Raw genomic sequence first — 17,499 nt, forward strand, 5'->3', positions numbered from 1 at the left:
GACAGTCCGTTTTTATGGGAGTAATATTGCAGCACAAGCAAGGTTTTACCTCCTTCAAGTAACCCACTTGGGTAAGACTTTCATGAACTTTATTCAAGAAAGACTCAGCGCCACACAATGTGGTTGACAAATGAGGAACTACGAGGACCAAGATGCTCTTTGCACACGCCCACTGGGGCGGGACCCAGGAACTTTATCAGGTGCTCCTCATGGCAGGCGGGACTTTGTTTTGCCAGTGAACAAGGGCAGAGTGCTGCCTGAAACGCGTTTGGCCGTTACATGTGTACGAGGAGGAGGGAGTTGTTTCTGCTCGCAAACCTACAAAATAAAGGTGTTAAGCTGTCTGTTTGTGGCGTTTCTACAGGGGCAACCTCGTTGGATTGATATATATATATATATATATATATATATATATATATATATATATATATATATATATTCACTGAAAAAACCATAGGTTATAGACCATATATAGTTAGGAATTCGCATTTACAAAACCTTATTTTACTCACACAAAACCATTGAAATTCCATATATAGTTAGTTGCACTAACTATACATCGCGCACCCGCAATCCACTGCTGATGATGTCACATATTACATCATTCATGACATGGTCAGTGACATCACTGATGACATCACTGATGACATCTCAAATGACATCACTGATGACAACATCCAGTGATTGTATGTTTCTGTAAAGTTAAAATATGTCTTACATATTGAAGAATGAGTGGATGTATAAGTGTCTGGATGAAGGATTTAGTAGGTGCATGACTGACTGTATGAGTGAGTGATTAAATGTGTCTCACTGAGTGCATGGGTTAGTGACTAAACTGTCTTAATTTGTGCATCATTATGTCTGTTGTTCTGTAAACTGTTGCATGTGTTGATAAGTAGCTATATGAGTAACTATATGGGTTATTGATTGGTTGCCCAAGTATTTGTATGGGAGACTGAGTGTGTGTGTGGGTGGCTGGGAGGTGTATGACTCTGTGCATAGATGTGTGAGCAGTTGATTCACTAGATGTATGGTTTCAAAAGTGCATGTGGAAACAGCTGTATGGGCGGTTGACTGTGTGCATGAGTGTATTGGTGAGTGAATGGATATCTCAGTGCTACATGTCAAAGTAAGTACATATGGAAAACACAGTACATGTGAGAGTTGACATATATAAATAACTGTGCATAAGAGCCAGTGAATGTGTGAGTGGCTGTATGGATCATTGTGAACTTGTATCAGGGATTGTATAAGAGAGTAAATATGTGTTAGTATATGTTTGAATAAGTAAAGTTTGTATAACTGTATAGTTGAGGAAATGGAGGTGTGATTGATTCTTTGCATGACTGACTAGGTGTGTGAGTAACTCCATGGATGAGTGACAGTCTGTGAGTGTCTGTTTACACTGATTGTATCTAAGGTTATATTAGAGTCTGAAGAGGTTCATCGTATTATCACATGAATGATATCATCAGTGATGTGATCAGTAATGTCAAATGAGATGTCATCAGTGATGTCATCAGTGATGTCATTTGAGATGTCATCAGTGATGTCATTTGAGATGTCATCAGTGATGTCATCAGTGATGTCACTGACCATGTCATGAATGATGTAATATGTGACATCATCAGCAGTGGATTGCGGGTGCGCGATATATAGTTAGTGCAACTAACTATATATGGAATTTCAATGGTTTTGTGTGAGTAAAATAAGGTTTTGTAAATGCGAATTCCTAACTATATATGGTCTATAACCTATGGTTTTTTCAGTGAATTTTCAAGGTTTTGTAAATGCTAATTCCTAACTATATATGGTCTATAACCTATGGTTTTTTCAGTGAATTTTCAAGGTTTTGTAAATGCTAATTCCTAACTATATATGGTCTATAGCCTATGGTTTTTTCAGTGAATATATATATACATACATATATAAACATATATCATCTGTATATCTATATAAATACAAACATAAATGCATGCATACATATACTTATATGCATACAGATGCATGTTATTTACATGAAAGTTGAAAAAACACTAATAAAAGCAAAGCTAAAAAGCCACCTCATTACAAACAGAATGGCTTTAACTTAAACGAGAGCGAGATCTCTTGCATTTTCAATGCTTGTTTACTTTGGTTCCATCAAGAAGGCATTCAGATGTGTCACACATTTGCCATAAATTCTGAATGTTAGCACTCTAGTTGCACATTAGATCACTGTAGTAAAGCTACTGCTCACCAGGGACGTCTGCTGCTGGTATTCAAAGTGCATGTTTCAGTCTGCATGTCAGAATTTTTTTAATGAAATAGAAGAGGATTTGAGAAGTCACTCAAAATGATCCCTAATTTTTCTTTCTGAAGCACTAATCATACTTTCTATGGCAAAATTAACCCCCTCATGTTGTTCCTTTTTAAATTGAGTGTTTTCAGACTTACCACTTCATTCCAATCAAGATGGCTTCTGGTGTGCCATACTTTTGTCATAAGTAAGACTGTTAGTGCTCGAGTTGTTCTTTAGAACACTCTGGGACATTCTGTCATTGGGCTATACTTGGGGTACATCTGGGTGATATTTGGGCTACATTTAGGCTCTTTTGTCTCTGGTGGCCATCTTGGGAGACTGTATGTCAGAATTTTTTAATGAAATTGAAGAGGGTTTGAGAAGTCACTCAAAATGTGCCCTAATTTTTCTTTCTGCAGCACTAATCATAATTCATATGGCAAAATATACCCCCTCATTTTGTTCCTTTTTAAATTAAATGTTTTAAGAGTTACCACTTTATTCCAATCAAGATGGCTTCAGGTGTGCCATACCTTTGTAATAAGTAGGACTGTTAGTGCTCTAGTTGTTCTTTAGAACACTCTGGGACATTCTGTCATTGGGCTATACTTGGGCTACATCTGGGTGATATTTGGGCTACATTTGGGCTCTTTTGTCTCTGGTGGCCATTTTGGGAGACTGCATGTCAGAATTTTTTAATGAAATAGAAGAGGATTTGAAAAGTCACTCAAAATGTGCCCTAATTTTTCTTTCTGCAGCACTAATAATACCTTCTATTGCATAATATACCCCCTCATTTTGTTCCTTTTTAAATTAAATGTTTTAAGAGTTACCACTTTATTCCCATCACGATGGCTCCAGGTGTGCTATACCTTTGTAATAAGTAGGACTGTTAGCGCTCTAGTTGTTCTTTAGAACACTCTGGGACATTCTGTCATTGGGCTATACTTGGGCTTCATCTGGGTGATATTTGGGCTACATTTGGGCTCTTTTGTCTCTGGTGGCCATTTTGGGAGACTGCATGTCAGAATGTTTTAATGAAATAGAAAAGGATTTGAGAAGTCACTCAAAATGTGCCCTAATTTTTCATTCTGCAGCACTAATCATACTTTCTATGGCAAAATATACCCCCTCATGTTGTTTCTTTTTAAATTAAATGTTTTAAGAGTTACCACTTTATTCCAATCAAGATGGCTTCAGGTGTGCCATACCTTTGTAATAAGTAGGACTGTTAGCGCTCTAGTTGTTCTTTAGAACACTCTAGGAGGCTGCAGTAGAACACAAAGGAATCAACTGACAGTCTCTGTCCTTGTTGGATGTACATGTTTTACTGAGAATGTCAGACTTCATTTTCACATGACTGAGAAAGATAATGTGAATTTACAGAAAATATGCTTTCAGTTTAGCTTATAGATCCCCTTCCAAACCACTGTGGGAAAATCATGAGATATTAGTTTTCTTTCAAACAATATTCATGATATCACAGCAGAAGGTTTTTTCACATGGTAAAATCACCTTAGAACCCACCACAATTTCTAAATCGAGTATGGTACCATCAACAAATGTTTTATAATGTAACTAAAGTCCTAAAACCCTCTATTAACTACAATGCTTTTTAATGAGGTGCTATCATGTATATTGGTCCCAAGATGGCTGCCAACACTTCTTGGATGAAGTGCTGACAGCCAATCAGATCAGATGTGTGGTTAGGCTCCGCCCAGATATATATCTTTTTTTGAACCTAAATTACTCAAAATCCACTGGAGCACATATATTGAGACCTAGCAAAGGCACATCGGGCTAACAGTCCCTACAATTTTTCCAAGTTTCGTGCAAATCCATTCAGCCGTTCGAGCTAAAAGTGAGGCCAACCGCCCTATGGAAATTAACATGGGAAAAACGTGTTTTGGGACCCCCCTTTTTTCTCGGCCCCCCCCTAGATGAAACCCCCCCAAATTGTCAGGTGCTGCTCAGAAACAAAATGTTCAATTTTCCTGAAAATTTCAGCCAATTCCGTCCACAAACGCCAAAGTTATTAGACATAGAATTTTCAAAAATCCCATAGAGAAAAAATCCTAACTATATATACCTACTGGCGACCGCCAGTAGGTAATATAGACAGAAATATAAAAATAGGACTAAATTGTGACACTGCATTGACCAGTGGTAAGATTTATTACTATTTTTATATCAATTCTTGTCCTGGATTTTTGTTTTGAAAATCTGGTCACCCTAATGATGGCATACCTCTGCACTGACACAATCGGCTTTTGCAATTACAGTTTTGAAGCGCAGCATTTACAGAGGGTACTTACTTCACTTTTTCTTTTCTTATCCATCCTCATTTTGTGACTGCATTGCTAACTGCCCTCCAGCCATCTCTGCTACCTCTTCTAATGTTGCCAGTTGTCTGTTTATTCTTCACCTTCCCTGGGTATTAGAACAGAATGAAGAATATCTCTGTCTTGTCATTAACTTTGGACTCTAACATCTAGCTTCACTGAAACTCTAACCAACAGGACATTCCTAGCCTAGCAAACTCTGCTGTCACAAAGCTGCTTTGTCTCTCTGGCTGCCTGCACCCTGGGGGCTCACAGTCATTGCTGGTGGTCCTTCGTGGAGTTTTTTTAGCTCTTGAATAAGTACTACTGGTTCCTCACTTTCCCATGGCTGTCAAGACTTTCAGAATGATATATAGCTATTAGGCATCATATCTCTGCATTATGTTTTCAAATTGAAAAGTGACATTTCTGCTCCATTCACTAATAAATAAAACTAACCCAAATAATATCTGTTAGACTTTTATATGCAGAGTATGAAAATAGGCAGCCCCTGATAACTAGCTCATAAAATGCGTCAGTTTTAGAAAAGACAATTTTTTTCCTTTAATAAATCTTATCCACACTGTTTAAGAATTAGAGCACACAGGATTCAATTCCCTTCTATTAGGCCACACCCTTCATTACAGAGGCCACATCCCTCTAAACACCTTCTAGTTGCTTTATGGCCTTTTCCATCCCACACCTTATGTCTTCTACTGGCTGTTAAGTGGAGCTACTGCTGCTCCAAATAGAGTTCACGTGATTAACAGGGGATGGGTGGGCCCTGTTTGACGACTCATCCAATAGCAGTAGTCTACACTAGCATCTAATAATATGGGTGTGCTCAGAGGTCCGCACAGGCGTTCATCAGGAACTCTGCATGCGTAAATCAAGGCACATGCAGCATTAGCAAGGGTTTCCCTTGCATGTTGTTGACATCACATTTTAGTACAGGGTGAAGTCAGTGGGAACCCTCCAACAGCCATTGGAAGTGCAATACAATCATTCTTTTAGTATGCCTAATGTAATTGTATATACATGGCTCCCAACATGCATTGAAGCCAAAGCCCCTGTTCTGGCAATTCTCACAAACTAGACCATAAAAAGCTGTCAGTATAGATGCTGATGGTATTGCTGCTGAACACGAGGCTTTTTAAAACTGTGCTAGTTAGTTAAAAGATAGATCCAGGATGACGGGTCTATTCTTTATCAACAGAACAGATGTAGGGCAGGGTGCAACACTATGGACCACGGATTCTACCCAGTGGCACTTGGCATTAAGGTCATTATGCGAATGGCTGTCGCTTCCTTGACGTCTGTACTGTTTTTGATGCAGTGGAGATGGAAACACTTATGTCCAGTTGGTAGAGAAGAGGAGGCCTTTGGCATTTACTCCACACAAAAGTGGGTACAGTTGGACATTGAAAGATGCTGTTCGGTAACCAAACTATTCTTGTTATACTCTGAAAAACTAAACTGCTAGCAAATGTCTTTAATAATAGTGGGTCTAATTTCTCCCTCTTCTCATAATGGTTATGTCTCCATTATTTCAACGTCTACTTTGTACATTGCCCTGGTTTCTTTATAGGTTAAATCACCATTAGTCAAAACTGCTCGAATTTTTGTTCAATATACCACTAATTATGTTTGTTTATAATTTTACTTACCGTAATGAATTTGTTACAGGAACTAAACATGTTATTTCAAGTCTTAAAAGTAAAAAAATAATCAATTTGATGTTTAACTACAAAATATAATGGCTTCTGTAACAAAATTCATAATTGTCACAAGTCACAGAAATTATCTGAAATCAGTCTGAATATAAGTGGTCACATTTGAAGCTGAACACATTGTTACCAAAGAATTTCAATTATTAAATAAATCTTATGCAAGAGGTCATCTTCTGGTGCTTAAGAGTACTAAAGTTTCTTCTCCAACACACTGAGTCCTCTCAGCCAAAGCATCAGGGCCTAAAACAAGAAAACAATTATAGATTAATATTTTCAAATGGAAATCTTGTCTTCTTCAATCTCAGGTAAGACTCTCGATGATGGAAACTGTGGTCTGTACTGTTTTCATTTTTAGGTATAGTATAAAATGCAACTTTACCAGTCTTATAAATATTACTACTAATCCTCCTTATACTACTCGTACTCTTACTCATACTACTACTAATAATAATAATACTCATAACCATTATCATATTCATGACAATTCCTAGAAAGGGTTGAAGCTCCAGTCACACTCTGAATCAGCTTGTAATTGTGTAAATTAACATTTTCCTGCTTATGGTAGCACAGAGCTTAACTCCTCTGCAATTTTGTGAGTTCTCTAGAGAGTCACCTAAAGGATACTTCCTTTGTAAACTACTGATGCCTCCTTTGTAAAGCATTAATGCCACCTTTGTAAACCATTGATACCTCCTTTGAAAAGCATTGATGCCACCTTGGTAAACCATTGATGCCTTTTTTAAAACAACAATGCCTCCTTTGTAAAGCATTGACGCCTCCTGTGTAAACCAGTAATGCTTCCTTTTTAAAGCATTGATGCCTTCTTTGTAAACCATTGATGCCTCCTTTGTAAACCATTGATACCTCCTTTGTAAACCATTGATGCCTCCTTTGTAAACCATTGATGCCTCCTTTGTAAACCATTGATGCCTTCTTTGTAAACCATTGATACCTCCTGTGTAAACCATAGATGCCTCCTTTGTAATCTATTAGTATACATGGTGGTACAAATACATCATGTCTCATGCCCAATTCTCCTTCAATGGTCAAAATAATTAGCGATTTGTTTATAAACTTTTATTGTGTTATTCAAATTACTGATTGGTGGTCAACAATTCGTCACATACTCGTAAATCAGATTCGAAACAATATCCTTGTTGCTAGCTTTCATACATTCATTATTAGAGATAGACACCTCACAACCACCAATGGCATTAAAAACAGACACAAAGCACGCCTAGTCTGACATATTACTATGTTCATCCAGATCTCTAATTGGTAATCTACACAACCCCTTCTGTTCAATCCTCCAGATATTCTGTTCAATCCTCCAGATATGTATATATATACAAAATGATATTCCTGTAATCTAGACATCAACCTTATCAATTCTGAAGAAGCAGTTGCAGTTCTCCTACCACAACCATCAAACCCAGACATCATGAACTGTTACTATTTCAAAATCTTTCCCCCATAACTAGCTTTTCAACTTTTGTACAGCCCACCCACTGGTAAAGACTTCTTTCTCAATAGTACTGTACTTCTTGCTGCATCTTTTAACCCTCACAGCAGCTTCTAAACCACTGGCATCTACTGTGAAGATTTTTCTTCCATTGGGATCATATGATTTAAGTGCAGATGCTATTATAATAACCTGTTTGATGTCCTGAAAATCTTTCTCTTGCTCTGAACTCCGTTCCAATCTAGTCTTTTTTTTTCCAATCTAGCCCTTTTTACTTTTTTTTTTAAAGTAATCTCCTTAATGGTTCAACTAACATTATGTAACCTTTAATTAAAAGTGCATAATATTCACTAATTCCAAGAAATTACTTTAACGCATCTTTGTTGATGGGTGTAGGCTTTTATTAAATCAACTTTTGGCTTTTATACCTGCGAAAGATACAGTATGTCCCACAAATTCGACAACTGTTTTCAAAATTTACATTTAGATTTAGTGACAGTCAAACATCTATTTTCAAGTATCTTTAATACCTTGTTAAAATGTCCTTATGTTCTGACACAGTCTTAGCATGAATCAAAATGCCATCTTAGAAAGTCTGAACAGCTTGCATACCCTCAAAAAGATAGTCTATTAATGTTTGGAACACACTGGAAGCTGATGCCAGACCAAAAGGCAGACAGATATAGAGATACGCTTCAAAAGGTGTAATAAAAGTGGTTACATCTTTTGAACTTTCAAATAACTTCACTTGATGATAAATCAATAATTGAAAAATATTTTGCACCACTGACTGATTTACGTCTCTTCTGTATTTTCGGAAGTGAATGACAATCCACTATGATGCTTTTACTTAATGATTTTACAACTGCACAAAGTATATGTTCACTATTTGTCTTCTTTGTAATCAATATTGCTGAAACCCATTCTGATGAGTCATTAGGTTCTATTCCACCATCTTTACAGAGTGTACTGAATATTTCTTTCAGTTCTTTCTGACTGGAAGTGGTGCATGTTGTACATTATGAGTCACTGGTATGGTATTTTATTATAATCTGATATGATCCTCAAATCCTTTTACGCAACAATTAGATGTGGAAAATACCTTATAATGTTTTTCCAACACCTCAAGTACCAACTCCTGCTCTTTCAGTTCTACACTGAGAATAGGCATATCTTTGAACAGTGTGGATTTCTCAGAACCAGGTCTGAGCAAAATACGAAGTTTACCAAGATCTTGCCATTCTACTATATCTATTCTTGTTACGGCCACATACATTTTGTTTTTATGGAAGGTCCTTTGAATTTAGGTGTCATTAATGTATTCTAGCATTTCAATGTCAAATTATCACATGCTTTTGGATTGTCATCTGAACGTATCAATTTCACATTCTTCCACAATCTATAAAATGTACGATCAGCCAAAATTGAAATTAGAGAACCTGAATCAGCCATTACCTAATGGACCTTTCCATTTTCTTTGTTTTGAGTCAACAGTAAGTACAATGTTGGAACACATTTCCTCATCTAAATCATGTCCTGAATTCATATTTACTTTGCTAGCTGGCATGGTATTTCTATAAACAGCCCCAAAAAACCCACTTTTTCGCACTTCATACATATTTCTCCAATAACGCTACAACCTTAATGATTTCCTAAGTGATTGTTTGAGCCACATCTAAAACAATTAAAAGACTTTTATTTTTATAGGTTAAGTCAGAGTCTAGTTCTGAGGCTTCTTAGGTGTGTGCACGCATATCCGAGTGCTTGGGCCTATCAAGGATAGTTGACATCCCCTGGCTGATTTTTCTAAAGAAGCCTTTTCGAATTGTTGGACATGAAAGAGTTGCATAACAATCCATCTACTAATATGGCAAACACAAAAGATATAGTATAATGTAACTTTTTTACTTATTAAACTTATAATAGTCTAAGGGAAGCACAGAGTATGCCAGCACCTGTAAGATATGTGTCACTGCTGACAAGAAATGATACAGAACCATATTTAATCTGTGTAAAGAACCCTGTCTATAGGCGGTACCTATCTCGTTTTAGATTTTGCATAATCCACTTTCTATGAACCTTACCTACTAAAAACTGCTGGTCCCACAAACTACCACTGTGTCGGTGTGATCAAACATCTGCACAAAATTACTTGCAATTTCCTCCTGGTCTGCCCTTAATGGTTCAACTAACATTATGTAACCTTTAATTAAAAGTGCATAATATTCACTAATTCCAAGAAATTACTTTAACGCATCTTTGTTGATGGGTGTAGGCTTTTATTAAATCAACTTTTGGCTTTTATACCTGCGAAAGATACAGTATGTCCCACAAATTCGACAACTGTTTTCAAAATTTACATTTAGATTTAGTGACAGTCAAACATCTATTTTCAAGTATCTTTAATACCTTGTTAAAATGTCCTTATGTTCTGACACAGTCTTAGCATGAATCAAAATGCCATCTTAGAAAGTCTGAACAGCTTGCATACCCTCAAAAAGATAGTCTATTAATGTTTGGAACACACTAGAAGCTGATGCCAGACCAAAAGGCAGACAGATATAGAGATACGCTTCAAAAGGTGTAATAAAAGTGGTTACATCTTTTGAACTTTCAAATAACTTCACTTGATGATAAATCAATAATTGAAAAATATTTTGCACCACTGACTGATTTACGTCTCTTCTGTATTTTCGGAAGTGAATGACAATCCACTATGATGCTTTTACTTAATGATTTTACAACTGCACAAAGTATATGTTCACTATTTGTCTTCTTTGTAATCAATATTGCTGAAACCCATTCTGATGAGTCATTAGGTTCTATTCCACCATCTTTACAGAGTGTACTGAATATTTCTTTCAGTTCTTTCTGACTGGAAGTGGTGCATGTTGTACATTATGAGTCACTGGTATGGTATTTTCTTATAATCTGATATGATCCTCAAATCCTTTTACGCAACAATTAGATGTGGAAAATACCTTATAATGTTTTTCCAACACCTCAAGTACCAACTCCTGCTCTTTCAGTTCTACACTGAGAATAGGCATATCTTTGAACAGTGTGGATTTCTCAGAACCAGGTCTGAGCAAAATACGAAGTTTACCAAGATCTTGCCATTCTACTATATCTATTCTTGTTACGGCCACATACATTTTGTTTTTATGGAAGGTCCTTTGAATTTAGGTGTCATTAATGTATTCTAGCATTTCAATGTCAAATTATCACATGCTTTTGGATTGTCATCTGAACGTATCAATTTCACATTCTTCCACAATCTATAAAATGTACGATCAGCCAAAATTGAAATTAGAGAACCTGAATCAGCCATTACCTAATGGACCTTTCCATTTTCTTTGTTTTGAGTCAACAGTAAGTACAATGTTGGAACACATTTCCTCATCTAAATCATGTCCTGAATTCATATTTACTTTGCTAGCTGGCATGGTATTTCTATAAACAGCCCCAAAAAACCCACTTTTTCGCACTTCATACATATTTCTCCAATAACGCTACAACCTTAATGATTTCCTAAGTGATTGTTTGAGCCACATCTAAAACAATTAAAAGACTTTTATTTTTATAGGTTAAGTCAGAGTCTAGTTCTGAGGCTTCTTAGGTGTGTGCACGCATATCCGAGTGCTTGGGCCTATCAAGGATAGTTGACATCCCCTGGCTGATTTTTCTAAAGAAGCCTTTTCGAATTGTTGGACATGAAAGAGTTGCATAACAATCCATCTACTAATATGGCAAACACAAAAGATATAGTATAATGTAACTTTTTTACTTATTAAACTTATAATAGTCTAAGGGAAGCACAGAGTATGCCAGCACCTGTAAGATATGTGTCACTGCTGACAAGAAATGATACAGAACCATATTTAATCTGTGTAAAGAACCCTGTCTATAGGCGGTACCTATCTCGTTTTAGATTTTGCATAATCCACTTTCTATGAACCTTACCTACTAAAAACTGCTGGTCCCACAAACTACCACTGTGTCGGTGTGATCAAACATCTGCACAAAATTACTTGCAATTTCCTCCTGGTCTGCTCTTCATACGAGGCCCCAAGGCAAGACCTTTCAATACCCAATTAACATAAATTGAATTTTAGACTCCATCTTGAAGGTCTAGGTTGCATACAGCGCCTGGGAAATGAAGATATTTGTTGAACAGTTCTTAACTTCTTAAAGAAAAGCATAGCACTTAGAAAGAAACATGAACAGGTTCATGAGGCTTATAGCTCAGCTGACTACAGTATTATCTAAGCTTAAGCCTTGAGATGAAGTAAACTGGGATATTACCAATTAGCCTGTTTTATGTCACAGCATTAAGCATGAAATGTTGAATTGCAGATTAGAACATTTAAGATCTTAAATGATGATGTCACTAGCAATGTCTGTATATGTATCTTTAACAAATCTTAGAATATATCCAGCAATGTTTTAAATGCAATGTGAAATTATGGTTTGTTATGTAATGTTCTTAAATTTGATGCGTTTATGGATTAATGCAAATCTGAATGAAGATTTTATGATGATGATGTATTAAAAGGCTTTTTTACAAAGAATGTGCCTGACTTTGTTTCTCCTGTACAGTCGTAGAAGTTCCTCCACTTTTTGAGTTTGCTTTCTTTTTGTGGACAAAACAAACTGATTGATTTTGTGTATTTCCAGATGGTAACATATTTGTGGATAATAGAGATCTTTCAATACCTTTGACTATGTCTGTGACTTGAATAAGTGTCGGATTTTGACAGGACAAAAGTCTTTCTTGTATTTTTGTAGAATAACAGTGAAATCAAAAAGATTTCTCAAATATCTACCCATCATGTCTCCATATTCACATGAAGCTGCTAAAAATACAAAAACCTGCAATGTACTCTTCAATACTTTCTTTTTCCTGTTGTTTTCTCATATTCAAGACATGCCTTTCCACCATGAGATTTGGTGCTTCAATAAACAGTTTTTGCATCCTTTTTACTGCCTCCTCGTATTCATTTAAAGGTACAAATGACCTACTTCAATCTCTGGTAGGTTATCAAAAAACCCTTTACCTGCATCCCCAACAGGGCTTTTTGTCATCCTTAACAATTAAATAGTTTTCAAATGACTTGTGCCGATTTTTCCATCTCAATGTTTCCCTGATGACAGAAAACATTGTGGCGGTTGACTGCAAATATTGGAATTAGGTATGTTGATCAATAACTTGTAGAGGAATGTTATATTAACAATAATAATAGAACACACTCTACTTTTTAATTTTCAGTAAAATACATGGCAATACTAGCTTGTTGATCGCTGTTGTAGACTATACTAAATTAACATGTGCTAATTGCTGCTTTAATTAGCTCTATAAATCATGCAGTACAGGTTAAGCTTTGTGACACTTTCGTTAAATAAAAGTGTGCCAACAGATGTTGTAATTGATACATTAATAAATGAAGTTCCAGCAGTAAACACTGGATGGCCCTGTCTGCTTGACATAGTTGATACTGCAATAAATTCCAATTTAAAACACCATTAGAACTGTAAACACAAAATGGTTACTGACAGAGTTTTCAAATTGGTGTGCAAATCACAGTGCAGGTACCAGTTGCAATGTTAATAAGCTGGTTTTCCAAGTTGGCCACCCGCGCTTTCAGCCGCAGAATACACCAAACGTGGTCCCTGCTCGTGGGGGAGCTTATGTGTAGTATTCTTGCATTATGTTATCTCCTATGTAACCTTGTCCTAGCCTATCAAGCTCCATGTATTTGACTACAGGTATGGTCTGTTATGTTTGTGGACGTCAATGGCAGACTTTGGATTTGAGTGCAACGTTTTCTTTTTGGCATTTCAGTGAACTTGATCCTTTCTGAATGCATTTCTACTTGCCACATATGTGGATATGATTTTCCTGATGGCAGAAAGTTTCTGGCTACATTGGTGAGTCCATTTTATGTTTTAATAATGTCCCTGGCAGCCCCCTGACAGTTTTACCGAAGCGGTCCAGTTTGAAAGAGGCATTCAACCTTTACTGCGTTCCCAGTCTTACCTGCTTCTTTTCTCCTGCGATGTCTCCAAAAGTTCACTGAATCTGTACAGTTTATTTGTTACAATGATGCCACAGTCTACCCTACTTATGTAGAAAATGTCTACATGTTTTGAAGTGTATGGGTACAGTTACCATATCTACATTGGGAGTTTGTGTGCCCTTACATGAGGGTTGACATAAAGGGGTTTGGTTTCCCTTTCGTTGCAAGGTGACACTTTCCTTGCGTGCGTAAGACACCTTGTGCCACTTAATCAGTTTCAATGCAGGGTTGGGTTCCCTGCGTGCATGGTTTAGACCTTGTTTGCCTCCTCACATGGAGAGCACTTATGTTTTTACATGCTGTCCCTTGTGGATGGTGGGAGCAGGCATTGGGTTTTCAGTCCCTCTAGTCCACATGATTTGATTCCTTACATGAAGAGCACATTCTACCGTACATGTTGTTATTTGTTTAATGGTGGGGGCAGGACATTGGGTTCCAGTCCCTTTAGTCCACATGACATGTCTCCTCACACGGAGAGAATATATTGTTTTTTACAGGTTGTCCCCTATTAAATGTGGGGGCAGGATATTGGGTTTTAGTCCCTTTGGTCCACATGACTAGTCTCCTTCCTTGAAGAGCTTACATTTTGATGTTTATTTTGGATATTAGAGGAGGGGGATGGGTATTCTTTATTCATCTTTCCTTCTTGCCTTTAGTTCCTTACCCTCTCGTGATGCGGTGCCTCCGTCATCCCTTGGTTTGGGCTTTTGACTCTCAGTGTTTTAGTTCCTATCCTTTTTGTGATGTGGGTGGTGTTTCCCTCATCCTTGGGTTGGGGTCTATGTACTATTGCTGTACTTTCATGTTTATAGTTTTATTGTTTTGCTTTTGTTGTTCTTCTGTTCATTAGGGAAGAGATATGTAGTATTCTTGCATTATGTTTCATTTCCTGTTATCTCCTATGCTACCTTGTCCTAGCTGCTCAGCCTGTGTGTCTGTGTTCTGTATTTAATGTTGGTGTGTGGGCTATGTGTGGAATGCCCGTGTGACCGGATGAGTAATGACAGTTAGTTGGTGGGAGGGGCTGAGCAGCTAGCAGGCTGCTCCTAGTGGGGTTCTTAATGATGACCTACAGGCTGCCCTACAGGACTTGTATACTTGTTTAAATGGACTTACTGAGGATTTATACTGCTTGTCTACTTATATGAATGAACCTACTTGGAGTACATAATACCAGCGTGTCATTCTTTACTACATTAAGCTCTAGGCAACGACAGGCTCGCGATGATGCATATGCTTCATTGTTTGATGGCAATGTCTCAAGCGCTATGCTTGCGTTTTCAAAATCGCATGACAGTGTCTGGAAACGCCTGCCAAGGGCCAATCATGCCAACTGCCACACATACAATGCTGGTCTCAACGGCAAGCCAGAATAGGTAACTAGCGCTGATCCCTGCGCTTCTGCGCATAAAGACACAAGTACATGTGTTTCATCATTCAGGCACTTCGTAAAAAGCAACAGTTGACCTAATTAGACCGCTGAAAATACTCATGTCCCTGAAAGCAGCCTTTCTTGGTGGACCCACCCTGGAATCCTTCTTCTGGGATGGTGCACAGATCATCCCCAAATTGTACTGTTTAAAATATACTATAATTTATTTATATTGCATAATTACTATAAAGCCCTCAAGATGAACGCATCAAGCAGTTGAGGTCACTCCTCTTGAACAATGTTCCTTCTGTCACCACACATTATAAATTCCCCCAAACGTCATTCCAAACCCCATTATGACATAAAACATTCCACACTTCCCTCACCAGTACAACAGCAGAGAGAGTGTGAAGAGAGGTTATATGTGCAATACTGTGTGTCACAATGTCATTCTGACAAATTATTATGTGATAATGATTAATCTGATGGATGATATTTTAGCACACAATATTCTAACATATGTATATGTATACAGCCCTCCGGACGCGACCCCCAGTCAGACCTTCACTGGGTCGTAATGAATGCCTCAAGCTTTCTCGGTCACACACCTCACTTTGAGTTGTGGTAGCACCAGGAATAGAAGTGAATCAATTACCAATCGGCAGAGTGAAGCCCCCCGCAACTTCTTTTCAAAAACAAAATCCTTCCGTGGGAGTTTATTGTAGAAAACTAAAACAAGTTGGCAAGTTAGACAAAAACAACATTTTCTCCTGTTCGACAAAGCTTCACTACAACCACTTCACAGGCTAATGCATTGAAGGCCACAGAGATCTTCTAACAGGAGGAGGTCACCCTTTCCGGTCAAGGGTCTAAATGACCACCAGAAGAGAACGTCTTTAATATATTACCCAGACCTCGCTTAAAATAAAGAAACAATTATACATTTCAATGGAATATTTCATCTTTTACCTTTTTATCTGCTCGTAAGTTGCTTGGTCTCCATGCTTCAACTCCTGGAATCAAAAGAATCAAGCATTAGAAATACAAATAATTTACTAGAATACTTTTGTTCTAGGTCCGCATCAGGTGTGTATATGTTTCAATTATAAAAGAGGGCACAGTCCGACAATAGTATGGAACAGCTTGAAGGGGGCTGTATCCACCAGCAATTGGTGGACAGCTTGACCACCTTCTACATGGTCTCATATAGAGGCGTGAACCCAAAACCATCTGTCGGCTCCGATGTAAGAACCCAGAGAGCCATGGATTTGGGGAAAAACAATCTCCCCTACGCCAGGAGCACAGCAAGGATGTCATGGGCCCCGGTGCAAGCAAGAAATATGCCCTTTAGGCTGCTGTTAGGGTAGTAAAATGCAGCATTGTCAGGCATCAAAAAACCTCTTGGAGCTATGGGCCCTGGTGCCACTGCACCTGATGCATCAATGTTAGCTATGCTCCTTGCCCAGTGCATTTGTAAGAAACCCCGAGTGGGTCAGGAACATCCAAGCTTTTGTTTCAAGAACCCGTGGCACAATGACACAACAGACAAGTCCTCATTGAGAAGCAAATGTGGTGCTCACTAGCCGTCCGTCAGCTGGACACTCACTCATTCACTCCCGCACGCCATCACCTCCTCTGACTACATCCTCCTAGGGGACCTCAACTTCCACCTGGAGAACAACAATGACAGCAATACCGCCGCCCTGCTGGACAACCTCGACAACCTCGGACTCAAGCAACTGGTGAACACCCCCACCCACTACGCCCGCCACACGCTTGACCCCATCTTCTCCGGCAGCAAGAAAACCTCGTGGTTCACCAACGACCTCAAATACTCCAAGAAAAAACCTGCCGCACCCTCGAGAAAGCCTGGTGCCGCGACCAGACAGCAGAAAACATGACAGGCCTCAAGGACGCCACCGGCAAACATCACCAGCTGATCTGCACCACCAAAAGGACAACATTCAAAGAACGATTGGACAACAACACCCACAACAGCAAGGAACTCTTCAGCATCGTTAAAGAGTTCTCCAACCCCAGCGCCTGCAACAACGACATCACACCCTCGCAAGACCTCTGCGACTCACTCGCCTCGTTCTTCCACCGCAAGATCGTCGAAATACACAACAGCTTCGGCGAACAGACCACGCACCCTACCACCGAACCAGCGCCCCCCACCGCCACCCTCTGGACCTGGACCCCGGTCAGCACCGAAGACACCACCCGCATGATGAACACCATCCACTCCGGCTCCCC

The 17,499-nt window shown here is 38.5% G+C and overlaps 1 protein-coding gene across 1 annotated transcript in view; it reads right to left on the bottom strand.

Moving 5' to 3' along the window:
• The window catches only part of LOC147706607 (uncharacterized), a 740,422-nt gene that overhangs the window by 217,240 nt on the left and 505,683 nt on the right, over nt 1-17,499 (bottom strand). The gene's annotated exons all lie outside the window — the stretch shown is intronic.

Source organism: Lissotriton vulgaris, chromosome 7 (assembly GCF_964263255.1).
Source record: "Lissotriton vulgaris chromosome 7, aLisVul1.2, whole genome shotgun sequence".
In the NCBI taxonomy this organism is placed as follows: Eukaryota; Metazoa; Chordata; class Amphibia; order Caudata; family Salamandridae; genus Lissotriton; species Lissotriton vulgaris.